Source organism: Pseudophryne corroboree, chromosome 9, assembly GCF_028390025.1.
Source record: "Pseudophryne corroboree isolate aPseCor3 chromosome 9, aPseCor3.hap2, whole genome shotgun sequence".
NCBI lineage: Eukaryota > Metazoa > Chordata > Amphibia > Anura > Myobatrachidae > Pseudophryne > Pseudophryne corroboree.
This window is the reverse complement of record NC_086452.1, coordinates 479,841,579-479,858,822: the sequence shown is the minus strand read 5'-3', so window position 1 is coordinate 479,858,822 and position 17,244 is coordinate 479,841,579.

Here is a 17,244-nt window from a genome sequence, read left to right as displayed (position 1 = left end):
ACAACTAGGCCAGGCTGCGTGTGCGTCTTACACTTACTTCCTTAACTATTAACTCTATATTTTAACTAAATAGCAACAAATTTTCTCAGTACAGGTCAAAATGAATCTAATAATCAATGCTTATGGCAATAATGCGAGCAGATATGCAAAGTACAAAATACAGGTGTATGCGTGTGTTGCGTGCGCATTTGGCGCCAAAACAGAAATTTCACAGATTTAAATAAAAATAGCTTTTGCGTTCTTACCTTACGGATCCCTCCAGCATCCCTTCAAACCATGCAGGGCAGACGCTTATCTAATCAGCACTAATGTATCCACCGACCAAGAGAAGGCTTACAGGGGATACCTTTCCGCCCTTTGCTGATAGATAAAGTCTGCGAAAACCTGCTAAGCTGCGGGTATGAGGAAGAACCGGACGAGCTCCCAATTGATAATGTCGATATTATCTTAGACCGTAAAGCTATACCTCTAAATACACTTTTACCGTGGAGCCGCTATGGCCGCTAGACTGAATACACGTGCTACGCACTTTGTACGCTATTTGCGTACAGAGTCCCGCACGTGGTACGTACTTGGTGTACACACGCCGCGCTGAGTGTACAGAGTACACACAGCGTGCGCACACACAATTGATAACCTTTAAACCTTGCTGATGATACAATGCAATGATATGATTACACTTTGAACCCTTAGCAGCAAAGTACTGCAACGATGTTATACCTTAAACCTTAAGTAGCGCTGACGGTATAAAGTAACCGCAGTGCATACACCTTATCAATACCAATACACCTTATACAGATATACACTTTAAAACCCTTGCAGGAAAGTGAAGACACAACACTGATTTGTAGTTAAAACCACAGGGTTCTAAGGCCACAGTGGATTAATTCCAAAAGGTAAAACAGTACAAATCATACACTACAGGCTAACAAGATAAATCTAAACAGAATAATGGCTACAGAGAATGTACATACGCGAGAATGTTCGCAAGCGCAACCCGGCCGGTCCTCCGCTAGTCAGATAGAAAGCGTTCAGAGTCTTCTGACCGGCCAGGCAACAATGGGCTTTTTATACACAACATGCATACACAATACAATGGTCACTGTAATCTCATTGTCCATTGGACACAGGGATGTGTCTTTACATTACAGAAGAGGTCATAGGTTGATTTGAATAGATGGGCGATGTCTTTCCCCAACTGCTCTTGTGGGTGGTATCCTCTGGATTCCCGCCGCATACATAATATACAGTAAATACAGTTAATGTTCATATTCTACTTTTGCACATAACTATACGCAGGAACATGCGATCTTTCTCTAACCAACACCGGAATGTTACCCTCAAAATACCCTACAGCTGGATACTAGACATCACCTTCCAACCTTTATCTGACCCTTCCTATCATGCAAAGGCGAATTTCTTAGTCCAGGAACTGTTTAAACTATTGATACTCGCTGATGTGGTGCATGGGAGTAATATCTAAAATGTACACTATTTGGGTTAAATATGTAATGTTCTAATAACCCTCTATGCACTCACAAACTCTACCGTAAATGCGCATACCACACGCTAAGGCGCATGCCGTGGGGAGCTACTTTACACAAATTGCGGATATGTGCATGCACGGCAGACTGAGTGCACGCGCAGCGGGCATGTGCATGGGGTTAGTACAAGGCATATGCATTACAATATTTTTCGACTTTAACAGGTTGAATAAAACCCTTTCTCCTGTTGCACTAGGGGAACCCTGATAATCACTTGCTGTTGACACGGCTTTTGTATGGCCGCTGAAACTATTTCCCTCTCTGGGGGAGAAGCTGGCAAGGCCGATTTGAAAAATCGGTGTGGAGGCACATCTTCGAACTCCAGCTTGTAGCCTTGGGATACAATTTCGACCACCCAAGGATCCAAATCCGACTGAACCCAGACTTGGCTGAAGAGTCGAAGACGTGCCCCCACCGGTGCGGAGCCCCAGCGTCATGCGGTGGATTTTGTAGAGGCCGGGGAGGATTTTTGTTCCTGGGAACTAGCCGTAGCTGGTGTTCTTTTCCCTCTACCTCTGGCGAGGAAGGAAGAGCCACGCCCCTTTCTGAACTTATGAGACCGAAAGGACTGCATCTGGTATTGAGGTGTTTTCTTCTGCTGTGGGGGAACGTAAGGCAAAAAAGAAGACTTACCCGCGGTAGCTGTGGAAACCAGGTCCGCAAGGCCCTCCCCAAATAAAATTTCACCTTTGTAAGGCAAAGCCTCCATATGTCTCTTTGAGTCAGCATCACCTGTCCATTGACGGGTCCACAGGGACCTTCTAGCAGAAACTGCCATGGCATTGGCTCTTGAACCCAAAAGCCCAATATCTCTCGCAGCCTCTCTCATATATAACGCTGTGTCCTTGATGTGACCCAAGGTCAACAAAATACTATCTTTATCTAGGGTGTCAATGTCAGATGACAAGTTATCAGCCCACGCTGCAATTGCGCTACCCACCCATGCCGATGCTACTGCAAGTCTGAGCAGGGCTCCCGTAGTCGCATAAATTGATTTTAAGGCAGTTTCCTGCCTGCGATTCGCAGGATCCTTTAAGGCCGCCGTGTCCGGGGACGGTAGTGCCACCTTTTTGGACAAGCGCGTCAAGGCCTTGACCACCGTGGGCGAGGATTCCCACCGTAACCTGTCCTTTGAGGGGAAAGGATACGCCATAATAATTCTCTTGTCTGGAGTTTCCCAAGCCTTTTCAAATAAAGCGTTCAGCTCATGAGATGGGGGAACCGCTACCTTAGGTTTCTTTCCTTAAACATGCATACCTTCGTGTCAGGGACAGAGGGGTCATCTGTGATATGCAAAACATCTGTTATTGCAATAATCATATATTGAATACTCTTGGCCACTCTTGGGTGCAACCTTGCATAATCATAGTCGACACTGGAGTCGGAATCCGTGTCGGTATCAGTGTCTGCTATCTGGGAAAAGGGACGTTTATGGGACCCTGAAGGGTCTTGTGACACAGTAACAGCCATGGATTGACTCCCTGCTTTGTCCTTGGACTCTGCTTTGTCCAATCTCTTATGTAATGAGGTCACATTAGCATTTAAACATTCCACATATCCAACCAATCAGGTGTCGGCTGTGCGGACGGAGACACCACCACCATCTGCTCTGCTTCCTCCCTAGACGAGCCTTCCGCTTCAGACATGTCGACACACACGTACTGACACCCCCACACACACTGGGATATCTGAATATGGGGACAGACCCACAATAAGGCCCTTTGGACAGAGAGAGAGTATGCCAGCACACACCCAGCGTCACTAGATACTGAAACAAAGTCCCAGCCTGTACAGCGCTTTATATATAGAATTAGCACCAAAGAAATGTGCCCCCCCCCCTCGTTTTTGCCCCCTGTTACTTGTTCAGCAGTGGAGAGTCCGGGAGCAGCGTCTCTGCAGCATGGTGTGGAGAAAATGGCGCTGGTTAGTGCTGGAAGATCAAACTCCGCCCCCTCGACGGCGGGCTTCGGTCCCGCTATTTTTATTATACTGGCAGGGGATTTATTATATACTGCCTCCGCAGTAACTATATACGTGTGCCAGTCTTATGTGAGGTGAAAATTGCTGCCCAGGGCGCCCCCCCTGCGCCCTGCACCCGTGCTGTGTGTGTGTGGGATCAATGGCGCTCAGCGCGACCGATGCGCGTTACCTCTGTGAAGATCAGAAGTCTTCTGCCGCCTTTGAAGTCTTCTTTCTTCTTATACTCACCCGGCTTCTATCTTCCGGCTCTGTGAGGGGGACGGCGGCGCAGCTCCAGGACGAACAACGAGGGTGAGACCTGCGTTCCGACTCCCTCTGGAGCTAATGGTGTCAGTAGCCTAAGAAGCAGAGCCTAGCATTTAAGTAGGTCTGCTTCTCTCCCCTCAGTCCCACGATGCAGGGAGCCTGTTGCCAGCAGTGCTCCCTGAAAATAAAAAACCTAACAAAAGTCTTTTCAGAGAAACTCAGGAGAGCTCCCCTGTAATGCACCCAATCTCCTCTGGGCACAGGATCTAACTGAGGTCTGGAGGAGGGGCATAGAGGGAGGAGCCAGTTTACACCCATCTAAAGTCCTAGAGTGCCCATGTCTCCTGCGGAGCCCGTCTATACCCCATGGTCCTTACGGAGTCCCCAGCATCCTCTAGGACGTAAGAGAAATAGATTGTAAGCTCCAATTGGGCAGGGACTGCTGTGAATGGTCAAATGTTCTCTGTACAGCGCTGCGGAATATGTGTGCGCTATATAAATAACTGGTAATAAATTAAAGTCCCTGCTGGTGTAATGGTCAGGTGTCAGAATACTTCTGTCCATATAGTGTGTAATATATATATATATATATATATATATATATATATATATATATATATATATATAAGAAGAATTTACTTACCGATAATTCTATTTCTCGTAGTCCGTAGTGGATGCTGGGAACTCCGTAAGGACCATGGGGAATAGCGGCTCCGCAGGAGACTGGGCACAAAAGTAAAGCTTTAGGACTACCTGGTGTGCACTGGCTCCTCCCCCTATGACCCTCCTCCAAGCCTCAGTTAGGATACTGTGCCCGGACGAGCGTACACAATAAGGAAGGATTTTGAATCCCGGGTAAGACTCATACCAGCCACACCAATCACACCGTATAACCTGTGATCTGAACCCAGTTAACAGCATGATAACAGAGGAGCCTCTGGAAAGATGGCTCACAACAATAACAACCCGATTTTTGTAACAATAACTATGTACAAGTATTGCAGACAATCCGCACTTGGGATGGGCGCCCAGGATCCACTACGGACTACGAGAAATAGAATTATCGGTAAGTAAATTCTTATTTTCTCTGACGTCCTAGTGGATGCTGGGAACTCCGTAAGGACCATGGGGATTATACCAAAGCTCCCAAACGGGCGGGAGAGTGCGGATGACTCTGCAGCACCGAATGAGAGAACTCCAGGTCCTCCTCAGCCAGGGTATCAAATTTGTAGAATTTAGCAAACGTGTTTGCCCCTGACCAAGTAGCTGCTCGGCAAAGTTGTAAAGCCGAGACCCCTCGGGCAGCCGCCCAAGATGAGCCCACCTTCCTTGTGGAATGGGCTTTTACAGATTTTGGCTGTGGCAGGCCTGCCACAGAATGTGCAAGCTGAATTGTACTACAAATCCAACGAGCAATAGTCTGCTTAGAAGCAGGAGCACCCAGCTTGTTGGGTGCATACAGGATAAACAGCGAGTCAGATTTTCTGACTCCAGCCGTCCTGGAAACATATATTTTCAGGGCCCTGACTACGTCCAGCAACTTGGAGTCCTCCAAGTCCCTAGTAGCCGCAGGTACCACAATAGGCTGGTTCAAGTGAAACGCTGAAACCACCTTAGGGAGAAATTGAGGACGAGTCCTCAATTCTGCCCTGTCCGTATGAAAAATTAGGTAAGGGCTTTTATAGGATAAAGCCGCCAATTCTGAGACACGCCTGGCTGAAGCCAGGGCCAACAGCATTACCACTTTCCATGTGAGATATTTTAAGTCCACAGTGGTGAGTGGTTCAAACCAATGTGATTTTAGGAACCCCAAAACTACATTGAGATCCCAAGGTGCCACTGGAGGCACAAAAGGAGGCTGTATATGCAGTACCCCCTTGACAAACGTCTGAACTTCAGGAACTGAAGCCAGTTCTTTCTGGAAGAAAATCGACAGGGCCGAAATTTGAACCTTAATGGACCCTAATTTTAGGCCCATAGACAGTCCTGTTTGCAGGAAATGCAGGAAACGACCCAGTTGAAATTCCTCTGTAGGGGCCTTCCTGGCCTCGCACCACGCAACATATTTACGCCAAATACGGTGATAATGCTGTACGGTTACATCCTTCCTGGCTTTGATCAGGGTAGGGATGACTTCATCCGGAATGCCTTTTTCCTTCAGGATCCGGCGTTCAACCGCCATGCCGTCAAACGCAGCCGCGGTAAGTCTTGGAACAGACAGGGTCCCTGCTGGAGCAGGTCCCTTCTTAGAGGTAGAGGCCACGGGTCCTCTGTGAGCATCTCTTGAAGTTCCGGGTACCAAGTCCTTCTTGGCCAATCCGGAGCCACGAGTATAGTCCTTACTCCTCTCCTTCTTATGATTCTCAGTACCTTGGGTATGAGAGGCAGAGGAGGGAACACATACACTGACTGGTACACCCACGGTGTTACCAGAGCGTCCACAGCTATTGCCTGAGGGTCCCTTGACCTGGCGCAATACCCGTCTAGTTTTTTGTTGAGGCGGGACGCCATCATGTCCACCTTTGGTTTTTCCCAACGGTTCACAATCATGTGGAAGACTTCTGGGTGAAGTCCCCACTCTCCCGGGTGGAGGTCGTGTCTGCTGAGGAAGTCTGCTTCCCAGTTGTCCACTCCCGGAATGAACACTGCTGACAGTGCTATCACATGATTTTCCGCCCAGCGAAGAATCCTTGCAACTTCTGCCATTGCCCTCCTGCTTCTTGTGCCGCCCTGTCTGTTTACGTGGGCGACTGCCGTGATGTTGTCTGACTGGATCAGCACCGGCTGACCTTGAAGCAGAGGTCTTGCTAGGCTTAGAGCATTGTAGATGGCCCTTAGCTCCAGGATATTTATGTGAAGTGATGTCTCCAGGCTTGACCACAAGCCCTGGAAATTTCTTCCTTGTGTGACAGCTCCCCAGCCTCTCAGGCTGGCATCCGTGGTCACCAGGACCCAGTCCTGAATGCCGAATCTGCGGCCCTCTAGAAGATGAGCACTCTGCAACCACCACAGGAGAGACACCCTTGTCCTTGGAGACAGGGTTATCCGCTGATGCATCTGAAGATGCGACCCGGACCATTTGTCTGGTTTTAGGAGGTTTCTGACTAGTTCGGATAACTCCCTGGCTTTCTCCTCCGGGAGAAACACCTTTTCCTGGACTGTGTCCAGGATCATCCCTAGGAATAGAAGTAGTGTCGTCGGGATCAGCTGCGATTTTGGAATATTGAGAATCCAACCGTGCTGGCGCAGCACTATCTGAGATAGTGCTACTCCGACTTCCAACTGTTCCCTGGATCTTGCCCTTATCAGGAGATCGTCCAAGTAAGGGATAACTAAAACTCCCTTCCTTCGAAGGAGTATCATCATTTCGGCCATTACCTTGGTAAAGACCCGGGGTGCCGTGGACAATCCAAACGGCAGCGTCTGAAACGGATAGTGACAGTTCTGTACCACAAACCTGAGGTACCCTTGGTGAGAAGGGTAAATTGGGACATGGAGGTAAGCATCTTTGATGTCCAGAGACACCATATAGTCCCCTTCTTCCAGGTTTGCAATCACTGCTCTGAGTGACTCCATCTTGAATTTGAACCTTTGTATGTAAGTGTTCAAGGATTTTAGGTTTAAAATTGGTCTCACCGAGCCGTCCGGCTTCGGTACCACAAATAGTGTGGAATAGAACCCCTTTCCCTGTTGTAGGAGGGGTACATTGATTATCACCTGCTGGGAATATAGCTTGTGAATGGCTTCCAATACTGCCTCCCTGTCTGAGGGAGACGTCGGTAAAGCAGACTTTAGAAAACGGCGAGGGGGAGACGTCTCGAATTCCAATTTGTACCCCTAAGATACCACCTGAAGGATCCAGGGGTCCACTTGCGAGTGGGCCCACTGCGCACTGAGCTTCTTGAGACGGGCCCCCACCGTGCCTGAGTCCGCTTGTAAAGCCCCAGCGTCATGCTGAGGACTTTGCGGAGGCGGGAGAGGGCTTTTGTTCCTGGGAACTGGCTGTTTGTTGCAGCCTTTTTCCTCTCCCTCTGCCACGGGGCAGAAATGAGGCGCCTTTTGCCCGCTTGCCCTTATGGGGCCGAAAGGACTGCGCCTGATAATACGGCGTCTTCTTAGGTTGAGAAGCTACCTGGGGTAAAAATGTGGATTTTCCAGCAGTTGCCGTGGCTACCAGGTCTGATAGACCTACCCCAAATAACTCCTCCCCCTTATAAGGCAATACTTCCATGTGCCTTTTAGAATCCGCATCACCTGACCACTGTCGCGTCCATAAACCTCTTCTTGCAGAAATGGACAGCGCGCTAACTCTTGATGCCAGTCGGCAAATATCCCTCTGTGCATCACGCATATATAGAAATGCATCCTTCAAATGCTCTATAGTCAGTAATATACTGTCCCTATCTAGGGTATCAATATTTTCAGTCAGGGAATCCGACCACGCCAGGCCCGCACTGCACATCCAGGCTGAGGCGATTGCTGGTCGCAGTATAACACCCGTGTGAGTGTATATACATTTTAGGATATTCTCCAGCTTTCTATCGGCAGGTTCCTTTAGGGCGGCCGTATCAGGAGAGGGTAGTGCTACCTGTTTAGACAAGCGTGTGAGCGCTTTATCCACCCTAGGGGGTGTTTCCCAACGTGCCCTATCCTCTGGCGGGAAAGGGTACGATGACAATAACCTTTTAGGAATTATCAGTTTTTTATCGGGGGAAACCCACGCCTCATCACACACTTCATTTAATTCCTCGGATACAGGAAAAACTACAGGCAGTTTTTTCTCACCAAACATAATACCCTTCTTAGTGGTACTTGTATTATCAGAGATATGCAATACATTTTTCATTGCTTCAATCATGTAACGTGTGGCCCTAGTGGAAGTCACGTTTGTCTCCTCATCATCGACACTGGAGTCAGTATCCGTGTCTGTGTCTGCCATTTGAGGTAACGGGCGTTTTAGAGCCCCTGATGGCGTTTGAGACCCCTGGACAGGCACAAGCTGAGTAGCCGGCTGTCTCATGTCGTCAACTGTCTGTCGTAAAGAGCTGACACTGTCACGCAATTCCTTCCATAAGCTCATCCACTCAGGTGTCGACTCCCTAGGGGGTGACAACTCTGTAATAGGCAATTGCTCCGCCTCCATCTTATTTTCCTCCTCAAACATGTCGACACAATCGTACCGACACACCGCACACACACAGGGAATGCTCTGATAGAGGACAGGACCCCACTAGCCCTTTGGGGAGACAGAGGGAGAGTATGCCAGCACACACCAGAGCGCTATATATAGACAGGAATACCACTATAAAATGTGCTTTTCCCTTTATAGCTGCTGTTAGTATTAAAACTGCGCCAAATTAGTGCCCCCCTCTCTTTTTTTACCCTTTTCTGTAGTGCAGGACTGCAGGGGAGAGTCAGGGAGACGTCCTTCCAGCGGAGCTGTGATGGAAAATGGCGCCCGTGTGCTGAGGAGATAGGCTCCGCCCCCTTCTCGGCGGCCTTTTCTCCCGCTTTTTGGTGAGTTCTGGCAGGGGTTAAAATACATCCATATAGCCCTGGGGGTTATATGTGGTGTATTTATGCCAGCCAAGGTGTTTACATTGCTGCTCAGGGCGCCCCCCCCTAGCGCCCTGCACCCTCAGTGACCGAAGTGTGAAGTGTGCCTGAGTAACAATGGCGCACAGCTGCAGTGCTGTGCGCTACCTTGTTGAAGACTGATGTCTTCTGCCGCCGATTTTTCCGGACCTCTTCTTGCTTCTGGCTCTGTAAGGGGGCCGGCGGCGCGGCTCTGGGACCGAGCTCCGAGGCTGGGCCTGTGTTCGGTCCCTCTGGAGCTAATGGTGTCCAGTAGCCTAAGAAGCCCAAGCTGGCTGCAAGCAGGCAGGTTCGCTTCTTCTCCACCTTAGTCCCTCGATGCAGTGAGCCTGTTGCCAGCAGGTCTCACTGAAAATAAAAAACCTAAAACTAAACTTTCACTAAGAAGCTCAGGAGAGCCCCTAGTGTGCACCCTTCTCGGCCGGGCACAAAAATCTGACTGAGGCTTGGAGGAGGGTCATAGGGGGAGGAGCCAGTGCACACCAGGTAGTCCTAAAGCTTTACTTTTGTGCCCAGTCTCCTGCGGAGCCGCTATTCCCCATGGTCCTTACGGAGTTCCCAGCATCCACTAGGACGTCAGAGAAATATATATATATATATATATATATATATATACATATACACACACACACACTTATACGTATATACACATAGATATTCTGCGTTTTAGCGGTGACTGAAATAACATCAACCTCTCGTCTTCCGACCTGTTCAGTTTTTACTCCAGCTGCACAGTTCCCAGCAATAAGAGGAGAGAGCGTCATCATGTAACAAGTGCAGCTCGCTAACCCCGTGTCACAAAGCAGCTAAACCCCGGTCCTCATGCACCTACAAAGAAACCAATAGATGACTGCTTCATTGATGGAATATGTAATAATATGTAAGTATAAACTATGGGCAAAATCTGCAAGTCCGGCGGTACCGTGAGTGCGCCATTCAGTCACACTTAGGCCAAAAGCTGTTCACAACTAACTGAAATGAATTCCCCCCTGAGTGTTCCCCCCGCTACTATAAGAAATACATCCATACACACATTTATTTATTACCAGTTATTTATATAGCGCACACATATTCCGCAGCGCTGTACAGAGAATATTTGGCCATTCACATCAGTCCCTGCCCCAGTGAAGCTTACACTCTATATTCCCTACCACATGTACACGCACACACATTCACGCTAGGGTTAATTTTTGCCTGTAACCAATTAACCTACCAGTATATTGTTGGATTGTGGGAGGAAACCGGAGTACCCGGAGGAAACCCACACAAGTACGGGGAGAATATACAAACTCCACACAGTGAGGACCATGGTGGGAATGGAACCCATGACCTCAGTGCTGTGAGGCAGTAATGCTAACCACTACACCATCCGTGCTGCACATATATACATATGCAGACATGGACACATTTGTTGGTACCCTTACAGCCCGCTGGATATTTTGTACTAGGAGCTAACACTCAGATTTGGGTGAGACTGGGTGAGTGTGGCCCCTGAGACGGCTCACTAATATGCAAATTGCCATATTCTGTTATTGTAAGGATTATTAATCCATTTATTTGGACGGCATTCACTAGCAGATGCAGATTCTCACATTACTATAAGCTAGCATGTGTATACAGCATCCAGACCAGCGCTCCTCCCGCGTGTACCGTATCCAGACCGGCGCTCCTCCCGCGTGTCCAACGTCCAGACCGGCGCTCCTCCCGCGTGTCCGGCGTCCAGAGCGGCGCTCCTCCCGCGTGTCCAACATCCAGAGCGGCGCTCCTCCCGCGTGTCCAACGTCCAGACCGGCGCTCCTCCCGCGTGTCCGGCGTCCAGAGCGGCGCTCCTCCCGCGTGTCTGGCGTCCAGAGCGGCGCTCCTCCCGCGTGTCCGGCGTCCAGAGCGGCGCTCCTCCCGCGTGTCCGGCGTCCAGAGCGGCGCTCCTCCCGCGTGTCCGGCGTCCAGAGCGGCGCTCCTCCCGCGTGTCCGGCGTCCAGAGCGGCGCTCCTCCCGCGTGTCCGGCATCCAGAGCGGCGCTCCTCCCGCCTGTCCAACATCCAGAGCGGCGCTCCTCCCGCCTGTCCAACATCCAGAGCGGCGCTCCTCCCGCCTGTCCAACATCCAGAGCGGCGCTCCTCCCGCCTGTCCAACATCCAGAGCGGCGCTCCTCCCGCGTGTCCAACATCCAGAGCGGCGCTCCTCCCGCGTGTCCAACATCCAGAGCGGCGCTCCTCCCGCGTGTCCAACATCCAGAGCGGCGCTCCTCCCGCGTGTCCAACATCCAGAGCGGCGCTCCTCCCGCGTGTCCAACATCCAGAGCGGCGCTCCTCCCGCGTGTCCAACATCCAGAGCGGCGCTCCTCCCGCGTGTCCAACATCCAGAGCGGCGCTCCTCCCGCGTGTCCAACATCCAGACTGGCGCTCCTCCCACGTGTCCAACATCCAGACTGGCGCTCCTCCCACGTGTCCAACATCCAGACCGGCGCTCCTCCCGCGTGTCCAACATCCAGACCGGCGCTCCTCCCGCGTGTCCAACATTCAGACCAGCGCTCCTCCTGCGTGTGGAACATTCAGACCAGCGCTCCTCCTGCGTGTGGAACATTCAGACCAGCGCTAAAGCTTTGTTGCGCTCACCTCCCTCCCCCCTCAAGCCATCTAACAGCTGGGATTCCGGGGTAAGTATGGTGACCGGTGGTCTCCCAACCGCTGGTCACTCGAACCCAACCCATGTAGAATAGAAGAATGTGTAGAATGTAGAACATCTTGGCAGGGGTAATCCAGCACCTGTCCCTTTAACACTTTCAAGTAGATTTTCTAGGATGAGGAATCAGCCCGGCACATGCTCTAACCTCAGTGACAAGCTGATGCGTTGGTCGCCATTTTGCCCCGCCTCACCGCTGTGACTTCACTACGTCCGGGAGGGAAGAGCTGATGCGGAGTGTGCCAGTCTGCATAGTGTAACATATACAGGGTACCATGTGTGACAGGAGAGGCTGGATGCGGGGGGGAAGAAGAAGTACAGAGAGAGTATTTCTGGACAGACGCAGACCGGCAAAGAGACGCAGACGCGCATGTAGCTATCATGGTGCTTATTGCGCCTTTGTGTATGGATTATGATTTTATGAGCAGATTTTCTCTATCGTCCTAGTGGATGCTGGGGTTCCTGAAAGGACCATGGGGAATAGCGGCTCCGCAGGAGACAGGGCACAAAAAGTAAAGCTTTCCGATCAGGTGGTGTGCACTGGCTCCTCCCCCTATGACCCTCCTCCAAGCCTCAGTTAGATTTTTGTGCCCGGCCGAGAAGGGTGCAATCTAGGTGGCTCTCCTAAAGAGCTGCTTAGAAAAGTTTAGCTTAGGTTTTTTATTTTACAGTGAGTCCTGCTGGCAACAGGATCACTGCAACGAGGGACTTAGGGGAGAAGAAGTGAACTCACCTGCGTGCAGGATGGATTGGCTTCTTGGCTACTGGACATCAAGCTCCAGAGGGACGATCACAGGTACAGCCTGGATGGTCACCAGAGCCTCGCCGCCGACCTCCTTGCAGATGCTGAAACATGAAGAGGTCCAGAATCGGCGGCAGAAGACTCCTCAGTCTTCTAAAGGTAGCGCACAGCACTGCAGCTGTGCGCCATTTTCCTCTCAGCACACTTCACACGGCAGTCACTGAGGGTGCAGGGCGCTGGGAGGGGAGCGCCCTGGGAGGCAAATGAAAACCTATTTGGCTAAAAAATACCTCACATATAGCCTCCGGGGGCTATATGGAGATATTTAACCCCTGCCAGAATCCACTAAAGAGCGGGAGACGAGCCCGCCGGAAAAGGGGCGGGGCCTATCTCCTCAGCACACCGCCATTTTCCTTACACAGCTCCGCTGGTCAGGACGGCTCCCAGGTCTCTCCCCTGCACTGCACTACAGAAACAGGGTAAAACAAGAGAGGGGGGGCAAAATAGTGGCAAAAATTATATTATAAAAGCAGCTATACAGGGAGCACTTATTATAAGGCTATCCCTGTCATATATAGCGCTTTTGGTGTGTGCTGGCAAACTCTCCCTCTGTCTCCCCAAAGGGCTAGTGGGGTCCTGTCTTCGTTAAGAGCATTCCCTGTGTGTCTGCTGTGTGTCGGTACGTGTGTGTCGACATGTATGAGGAAGATATTGGTGTGGAGGCGGAGCTATTGCCAAATATGGGGATGTCACCTCCTAGGGGGTCGACACCAGAATGGATGCCTTTATTTATGGAATTACGGGATAGTGTCAACACGCTAAAGCAGTCGTTTGACGACATGAGACAGCCGGACAATCAGTTAGTGCCTGTCCAGGCGCCTCAAACACCGTCAGGGGCTGTAAAACGCCCTTTGCCTCAGTCGGTCGACACAGACCCAGACACAGGCACTGATTCCAGTGGCGACGGTGACGAATCAACCGTATTTTCCAGTAGGGCCACACGTTATATGATTTTGGCAATGAAGGAGGCGTTACATTTAGCTGATACTACAGGTACCACTAAACAGGGTATTATGTGGGGTGTGAAAAAACTACCTATAGTTTTTCCTGAATCAGAAGAACTAAATGATGTATGTGATGAAGCGTGGGTTGCCCCCGATAAAAAGATGCTAATTTCAAATAAGTTATTGGCTTTATACCCTTTCCCGCCAGAGGTTAGGGCGCGCTGGGAAACACCTCCTAGGGTGGACAAGGCGCTCACACCCTTATCTAAACAAGTGGCGTTACCCTCTCCTGAGACGGCCGCACTTAAAGATCCAGCAGATAGGAGGATGGAAAATATCCAAAAAAGTATATACACACATACAGGTGTTATACTACGACCAGCTATAGCGACAGCCTGGATGTGCAGTGCTGGGGTAGTTTGGTCAGAGTCCCTGATTGAAAATATTGATACCCTGGACAGGGACAATATTTTACTGTCGTTAGAGCAAATAAAAGGATGCATTTCTTTATATGCGTGATGCACAGAGGGATATCTGCACACTGGCATCACGGGTAAGTGCTATGTCCATTTCGGCCAGAAGAAGTTTATGGACGCGACAGTGGTCAGGCGATGCGGACTCAAAACGGCATATGGAAGTTTTGCCGTATAAAGGGGAGGAGTTATTTGGAGTCGGTCTATCAGATTTGGTGGCCACGGCTACAGCCGGGAAATCCACCTTTTTACCTCAAGCTACTCCCCAACAGAAAAAGACACCGACTTTTCAACCGCAGCCCTTTCGTTCCTTTAAAAACAAGAGAGCAAAGGGATATTCATATCTGCCACGAGGCAGGAGGAAGGGGGAAGAGACACCAACAGGCAGCTCCTTCCCAGGAACAGAAGCCCTCCCCCGCTTCTACAAAAGCCTCAGCATGACGCTGGGGCTTCTCAAGCGGACTCGGGGGCGGTGGGCGGTCGTCTCAAGAATTTCAGCGCGCAGTGGGCTCACTCGCAGGTAGATCCCTGGATCCTGCAGATAATATCTCAGGGGTACAGGTTGGAACTAGAGACAGATCCGCCTCGCCGTTTCCTGAAGTCTGCTTTACCAACGTCCCCCTCCGAAAGGGAGACGGTTTTGGAAGCCATTCACAAGCTGTACTCTCAGCAGGTGATAGTCAAGGTACCTCTTCTACAACAGGGAAAGGGGTATTATTCCACTCTATTTGTGGTACCGAAGCCGGACGGCTCGGTAAGACCTATTCTAAATCTGAAGTCCTTGAACCTGTACATAAAGAAGTTCAAGTTCAAAATGGAGTCACTCAGAGCAGTGGTAGCGAACCTGGAAGAAGGGGACTTTATGGTGTCCTTGGACATCAAGGATGCGTACCTCCACGTTCCAATTTACCCCTCACACCAGGGGTACCTCAGGTTCGTTGTACAAAACTGTCACTATCAGTTTCAGACGCTGCCGTTCGGATTGTCCACGGCACCTCGGGTCTTTACAAAGGTAATGGCCGAGATGATGATTCTTCTTCGAAGAAAAGGCGTATTAATTATCCCATACTTGGACGATCTCCTAATAAGGGCAAGGTCCAGAGAACAGCTAGAGATGGGATTAGCACTGTCTCAAGAAGTGCTAAAACAGCACGGCTGGATTCTGAATATTCCAAAATCCCAGTTAATGCCGACAACTCGTCTGCTGTTCCTAGGGATGATTCTGGACACGGTTCAGAAAAAGGTTTTTCTCCCGGAGGAAAAAGCCAAGGAGTTATCCGAGCTTGTCAGGAACCTCCTAAAACCAGGAAAGGTGTCTGTACATCAATGCACAAGAGTCCTGGGAAAAATGGTGGCTTCTTACGAAGCAATTCCATTCGGCAGATTCCATGCACGAATTTTCCAGAGGGATCTGTTGGACAAATGGTCAGGGTCGCATCTTCAGATGCACCAGCGGATAACCCTGTCTCCAAGGACAAGGGTATCTCTTCTGTGGTGGTTGCAGAGTGCTCATCTATTGGAGGGCCGCAGATTCGGCATACAGGATTGGATCCTGGTGACCACGGACGCCAGCCTGAGAGGCTGGGGAGCAGTCACACAAGGAAGAAACTTCCAGGGAGTGTGGACGAGCCTGGAAACGTCTCTTCACATAAACATTCTGGAACTAAGAGCAATCTACAATGCTCTAAGCCAGGCAGAACCTCTGCTTCAAGGAAAACCGGTGTTGATCCAGTCGGACAACATCACGGCAGTCGCCCATGTAAACAGACAGGGCGGCACAAGAAGCAGGAGTGCAATGGCAGAAGCTGCAAGGATTCTTCGCTGGGCAGAGAATCATGTGATAGCACTGTCAGCAGTGTTCATCCCGGGAGTGGACAACTGGGAAGCAGACTTCCTCAGCAGACACGACCTTCACCCGGGAGAGTGGGGACTTCATCCAGAAGTCTTCCACATGCTGGTAACCCGTTGGGAAAGACCAATGGTGGACATGATGGCGTCTCGCCTCAACAAAAAACTGGACAGGTATTGCGCCAGGTCAAGAGATCCGCAGGCAATAGCTGTGGACGCGCTGGTAACGCCTTGGGTGTACCAGTCGGTGTATGTGTTTCCTCCTCTGCCTCTCATACCAAAAGTATTGAGAATTATACGGCAAAGAGGCGTAAGAACGATACTAGTGGTTCCGGATTGGCCAAGAAGGACTTGGTACCCGGAACTTCAAGAGATGATCACGGAAGATCCGTGGCCTCTACCTCTAAGGAGGGACTTGCTTCAGCAGGGTCCCTGTCTGTTTCAAGACTTACCGCGGCTGCGTTTGACGGCATGGCGGTTGAACGCCGGATCCTAAAGGAAAAAGGCATGCCGGAAGAAGTCATTCCTACTTTGATTAAAGCAAGGAAGGAAGTAACCGTGCAACACTATCACCGCATTTGGCGAAGATATGTTGCGTGGTGCGAGGATCGGAGTGCTCCGACGGAGGAATTTCAACTGGGTCGATTCCTACATTTCCTGCAATCAGGATTGTCTATGGGTCTCAAATTGGGATCTATTAAGGTTCAAATTTCGGCCCTGTCGATTTTCTTTCAAAAAGAATTGGCTTCAGTTCCTGAAGTCCAGACTTTTGTTAAGGGAGTGCTGCATATACAGCCTCCTGTGGTGCCTCCAGTGGCACCGTGGGATCTCAATGTGGTTTTGGAATTTCTAAAATCTCATTGGTTTGAACCACTAAAAAAAGGTGGATTTAAAATATCTCACATGGAAAGTGACCATGTTACTAGCCCTGGCTTCGGCCAGGAGAGTGTCAGAACTGGCAGCTTTATCTTACAAAAGCCCATATCTGATTTTCCATTCGGACAGGGCAGAACTGCGGACTCGTCCGCATTTTCTCCCTAAGGTGGTGTCAGCATTTTATCTGAACCAGCCTATTGTAGTGCCTGCGGCTACAAGTGACTTGGAGGACTCCAAGTTACTGGACGTTGTCA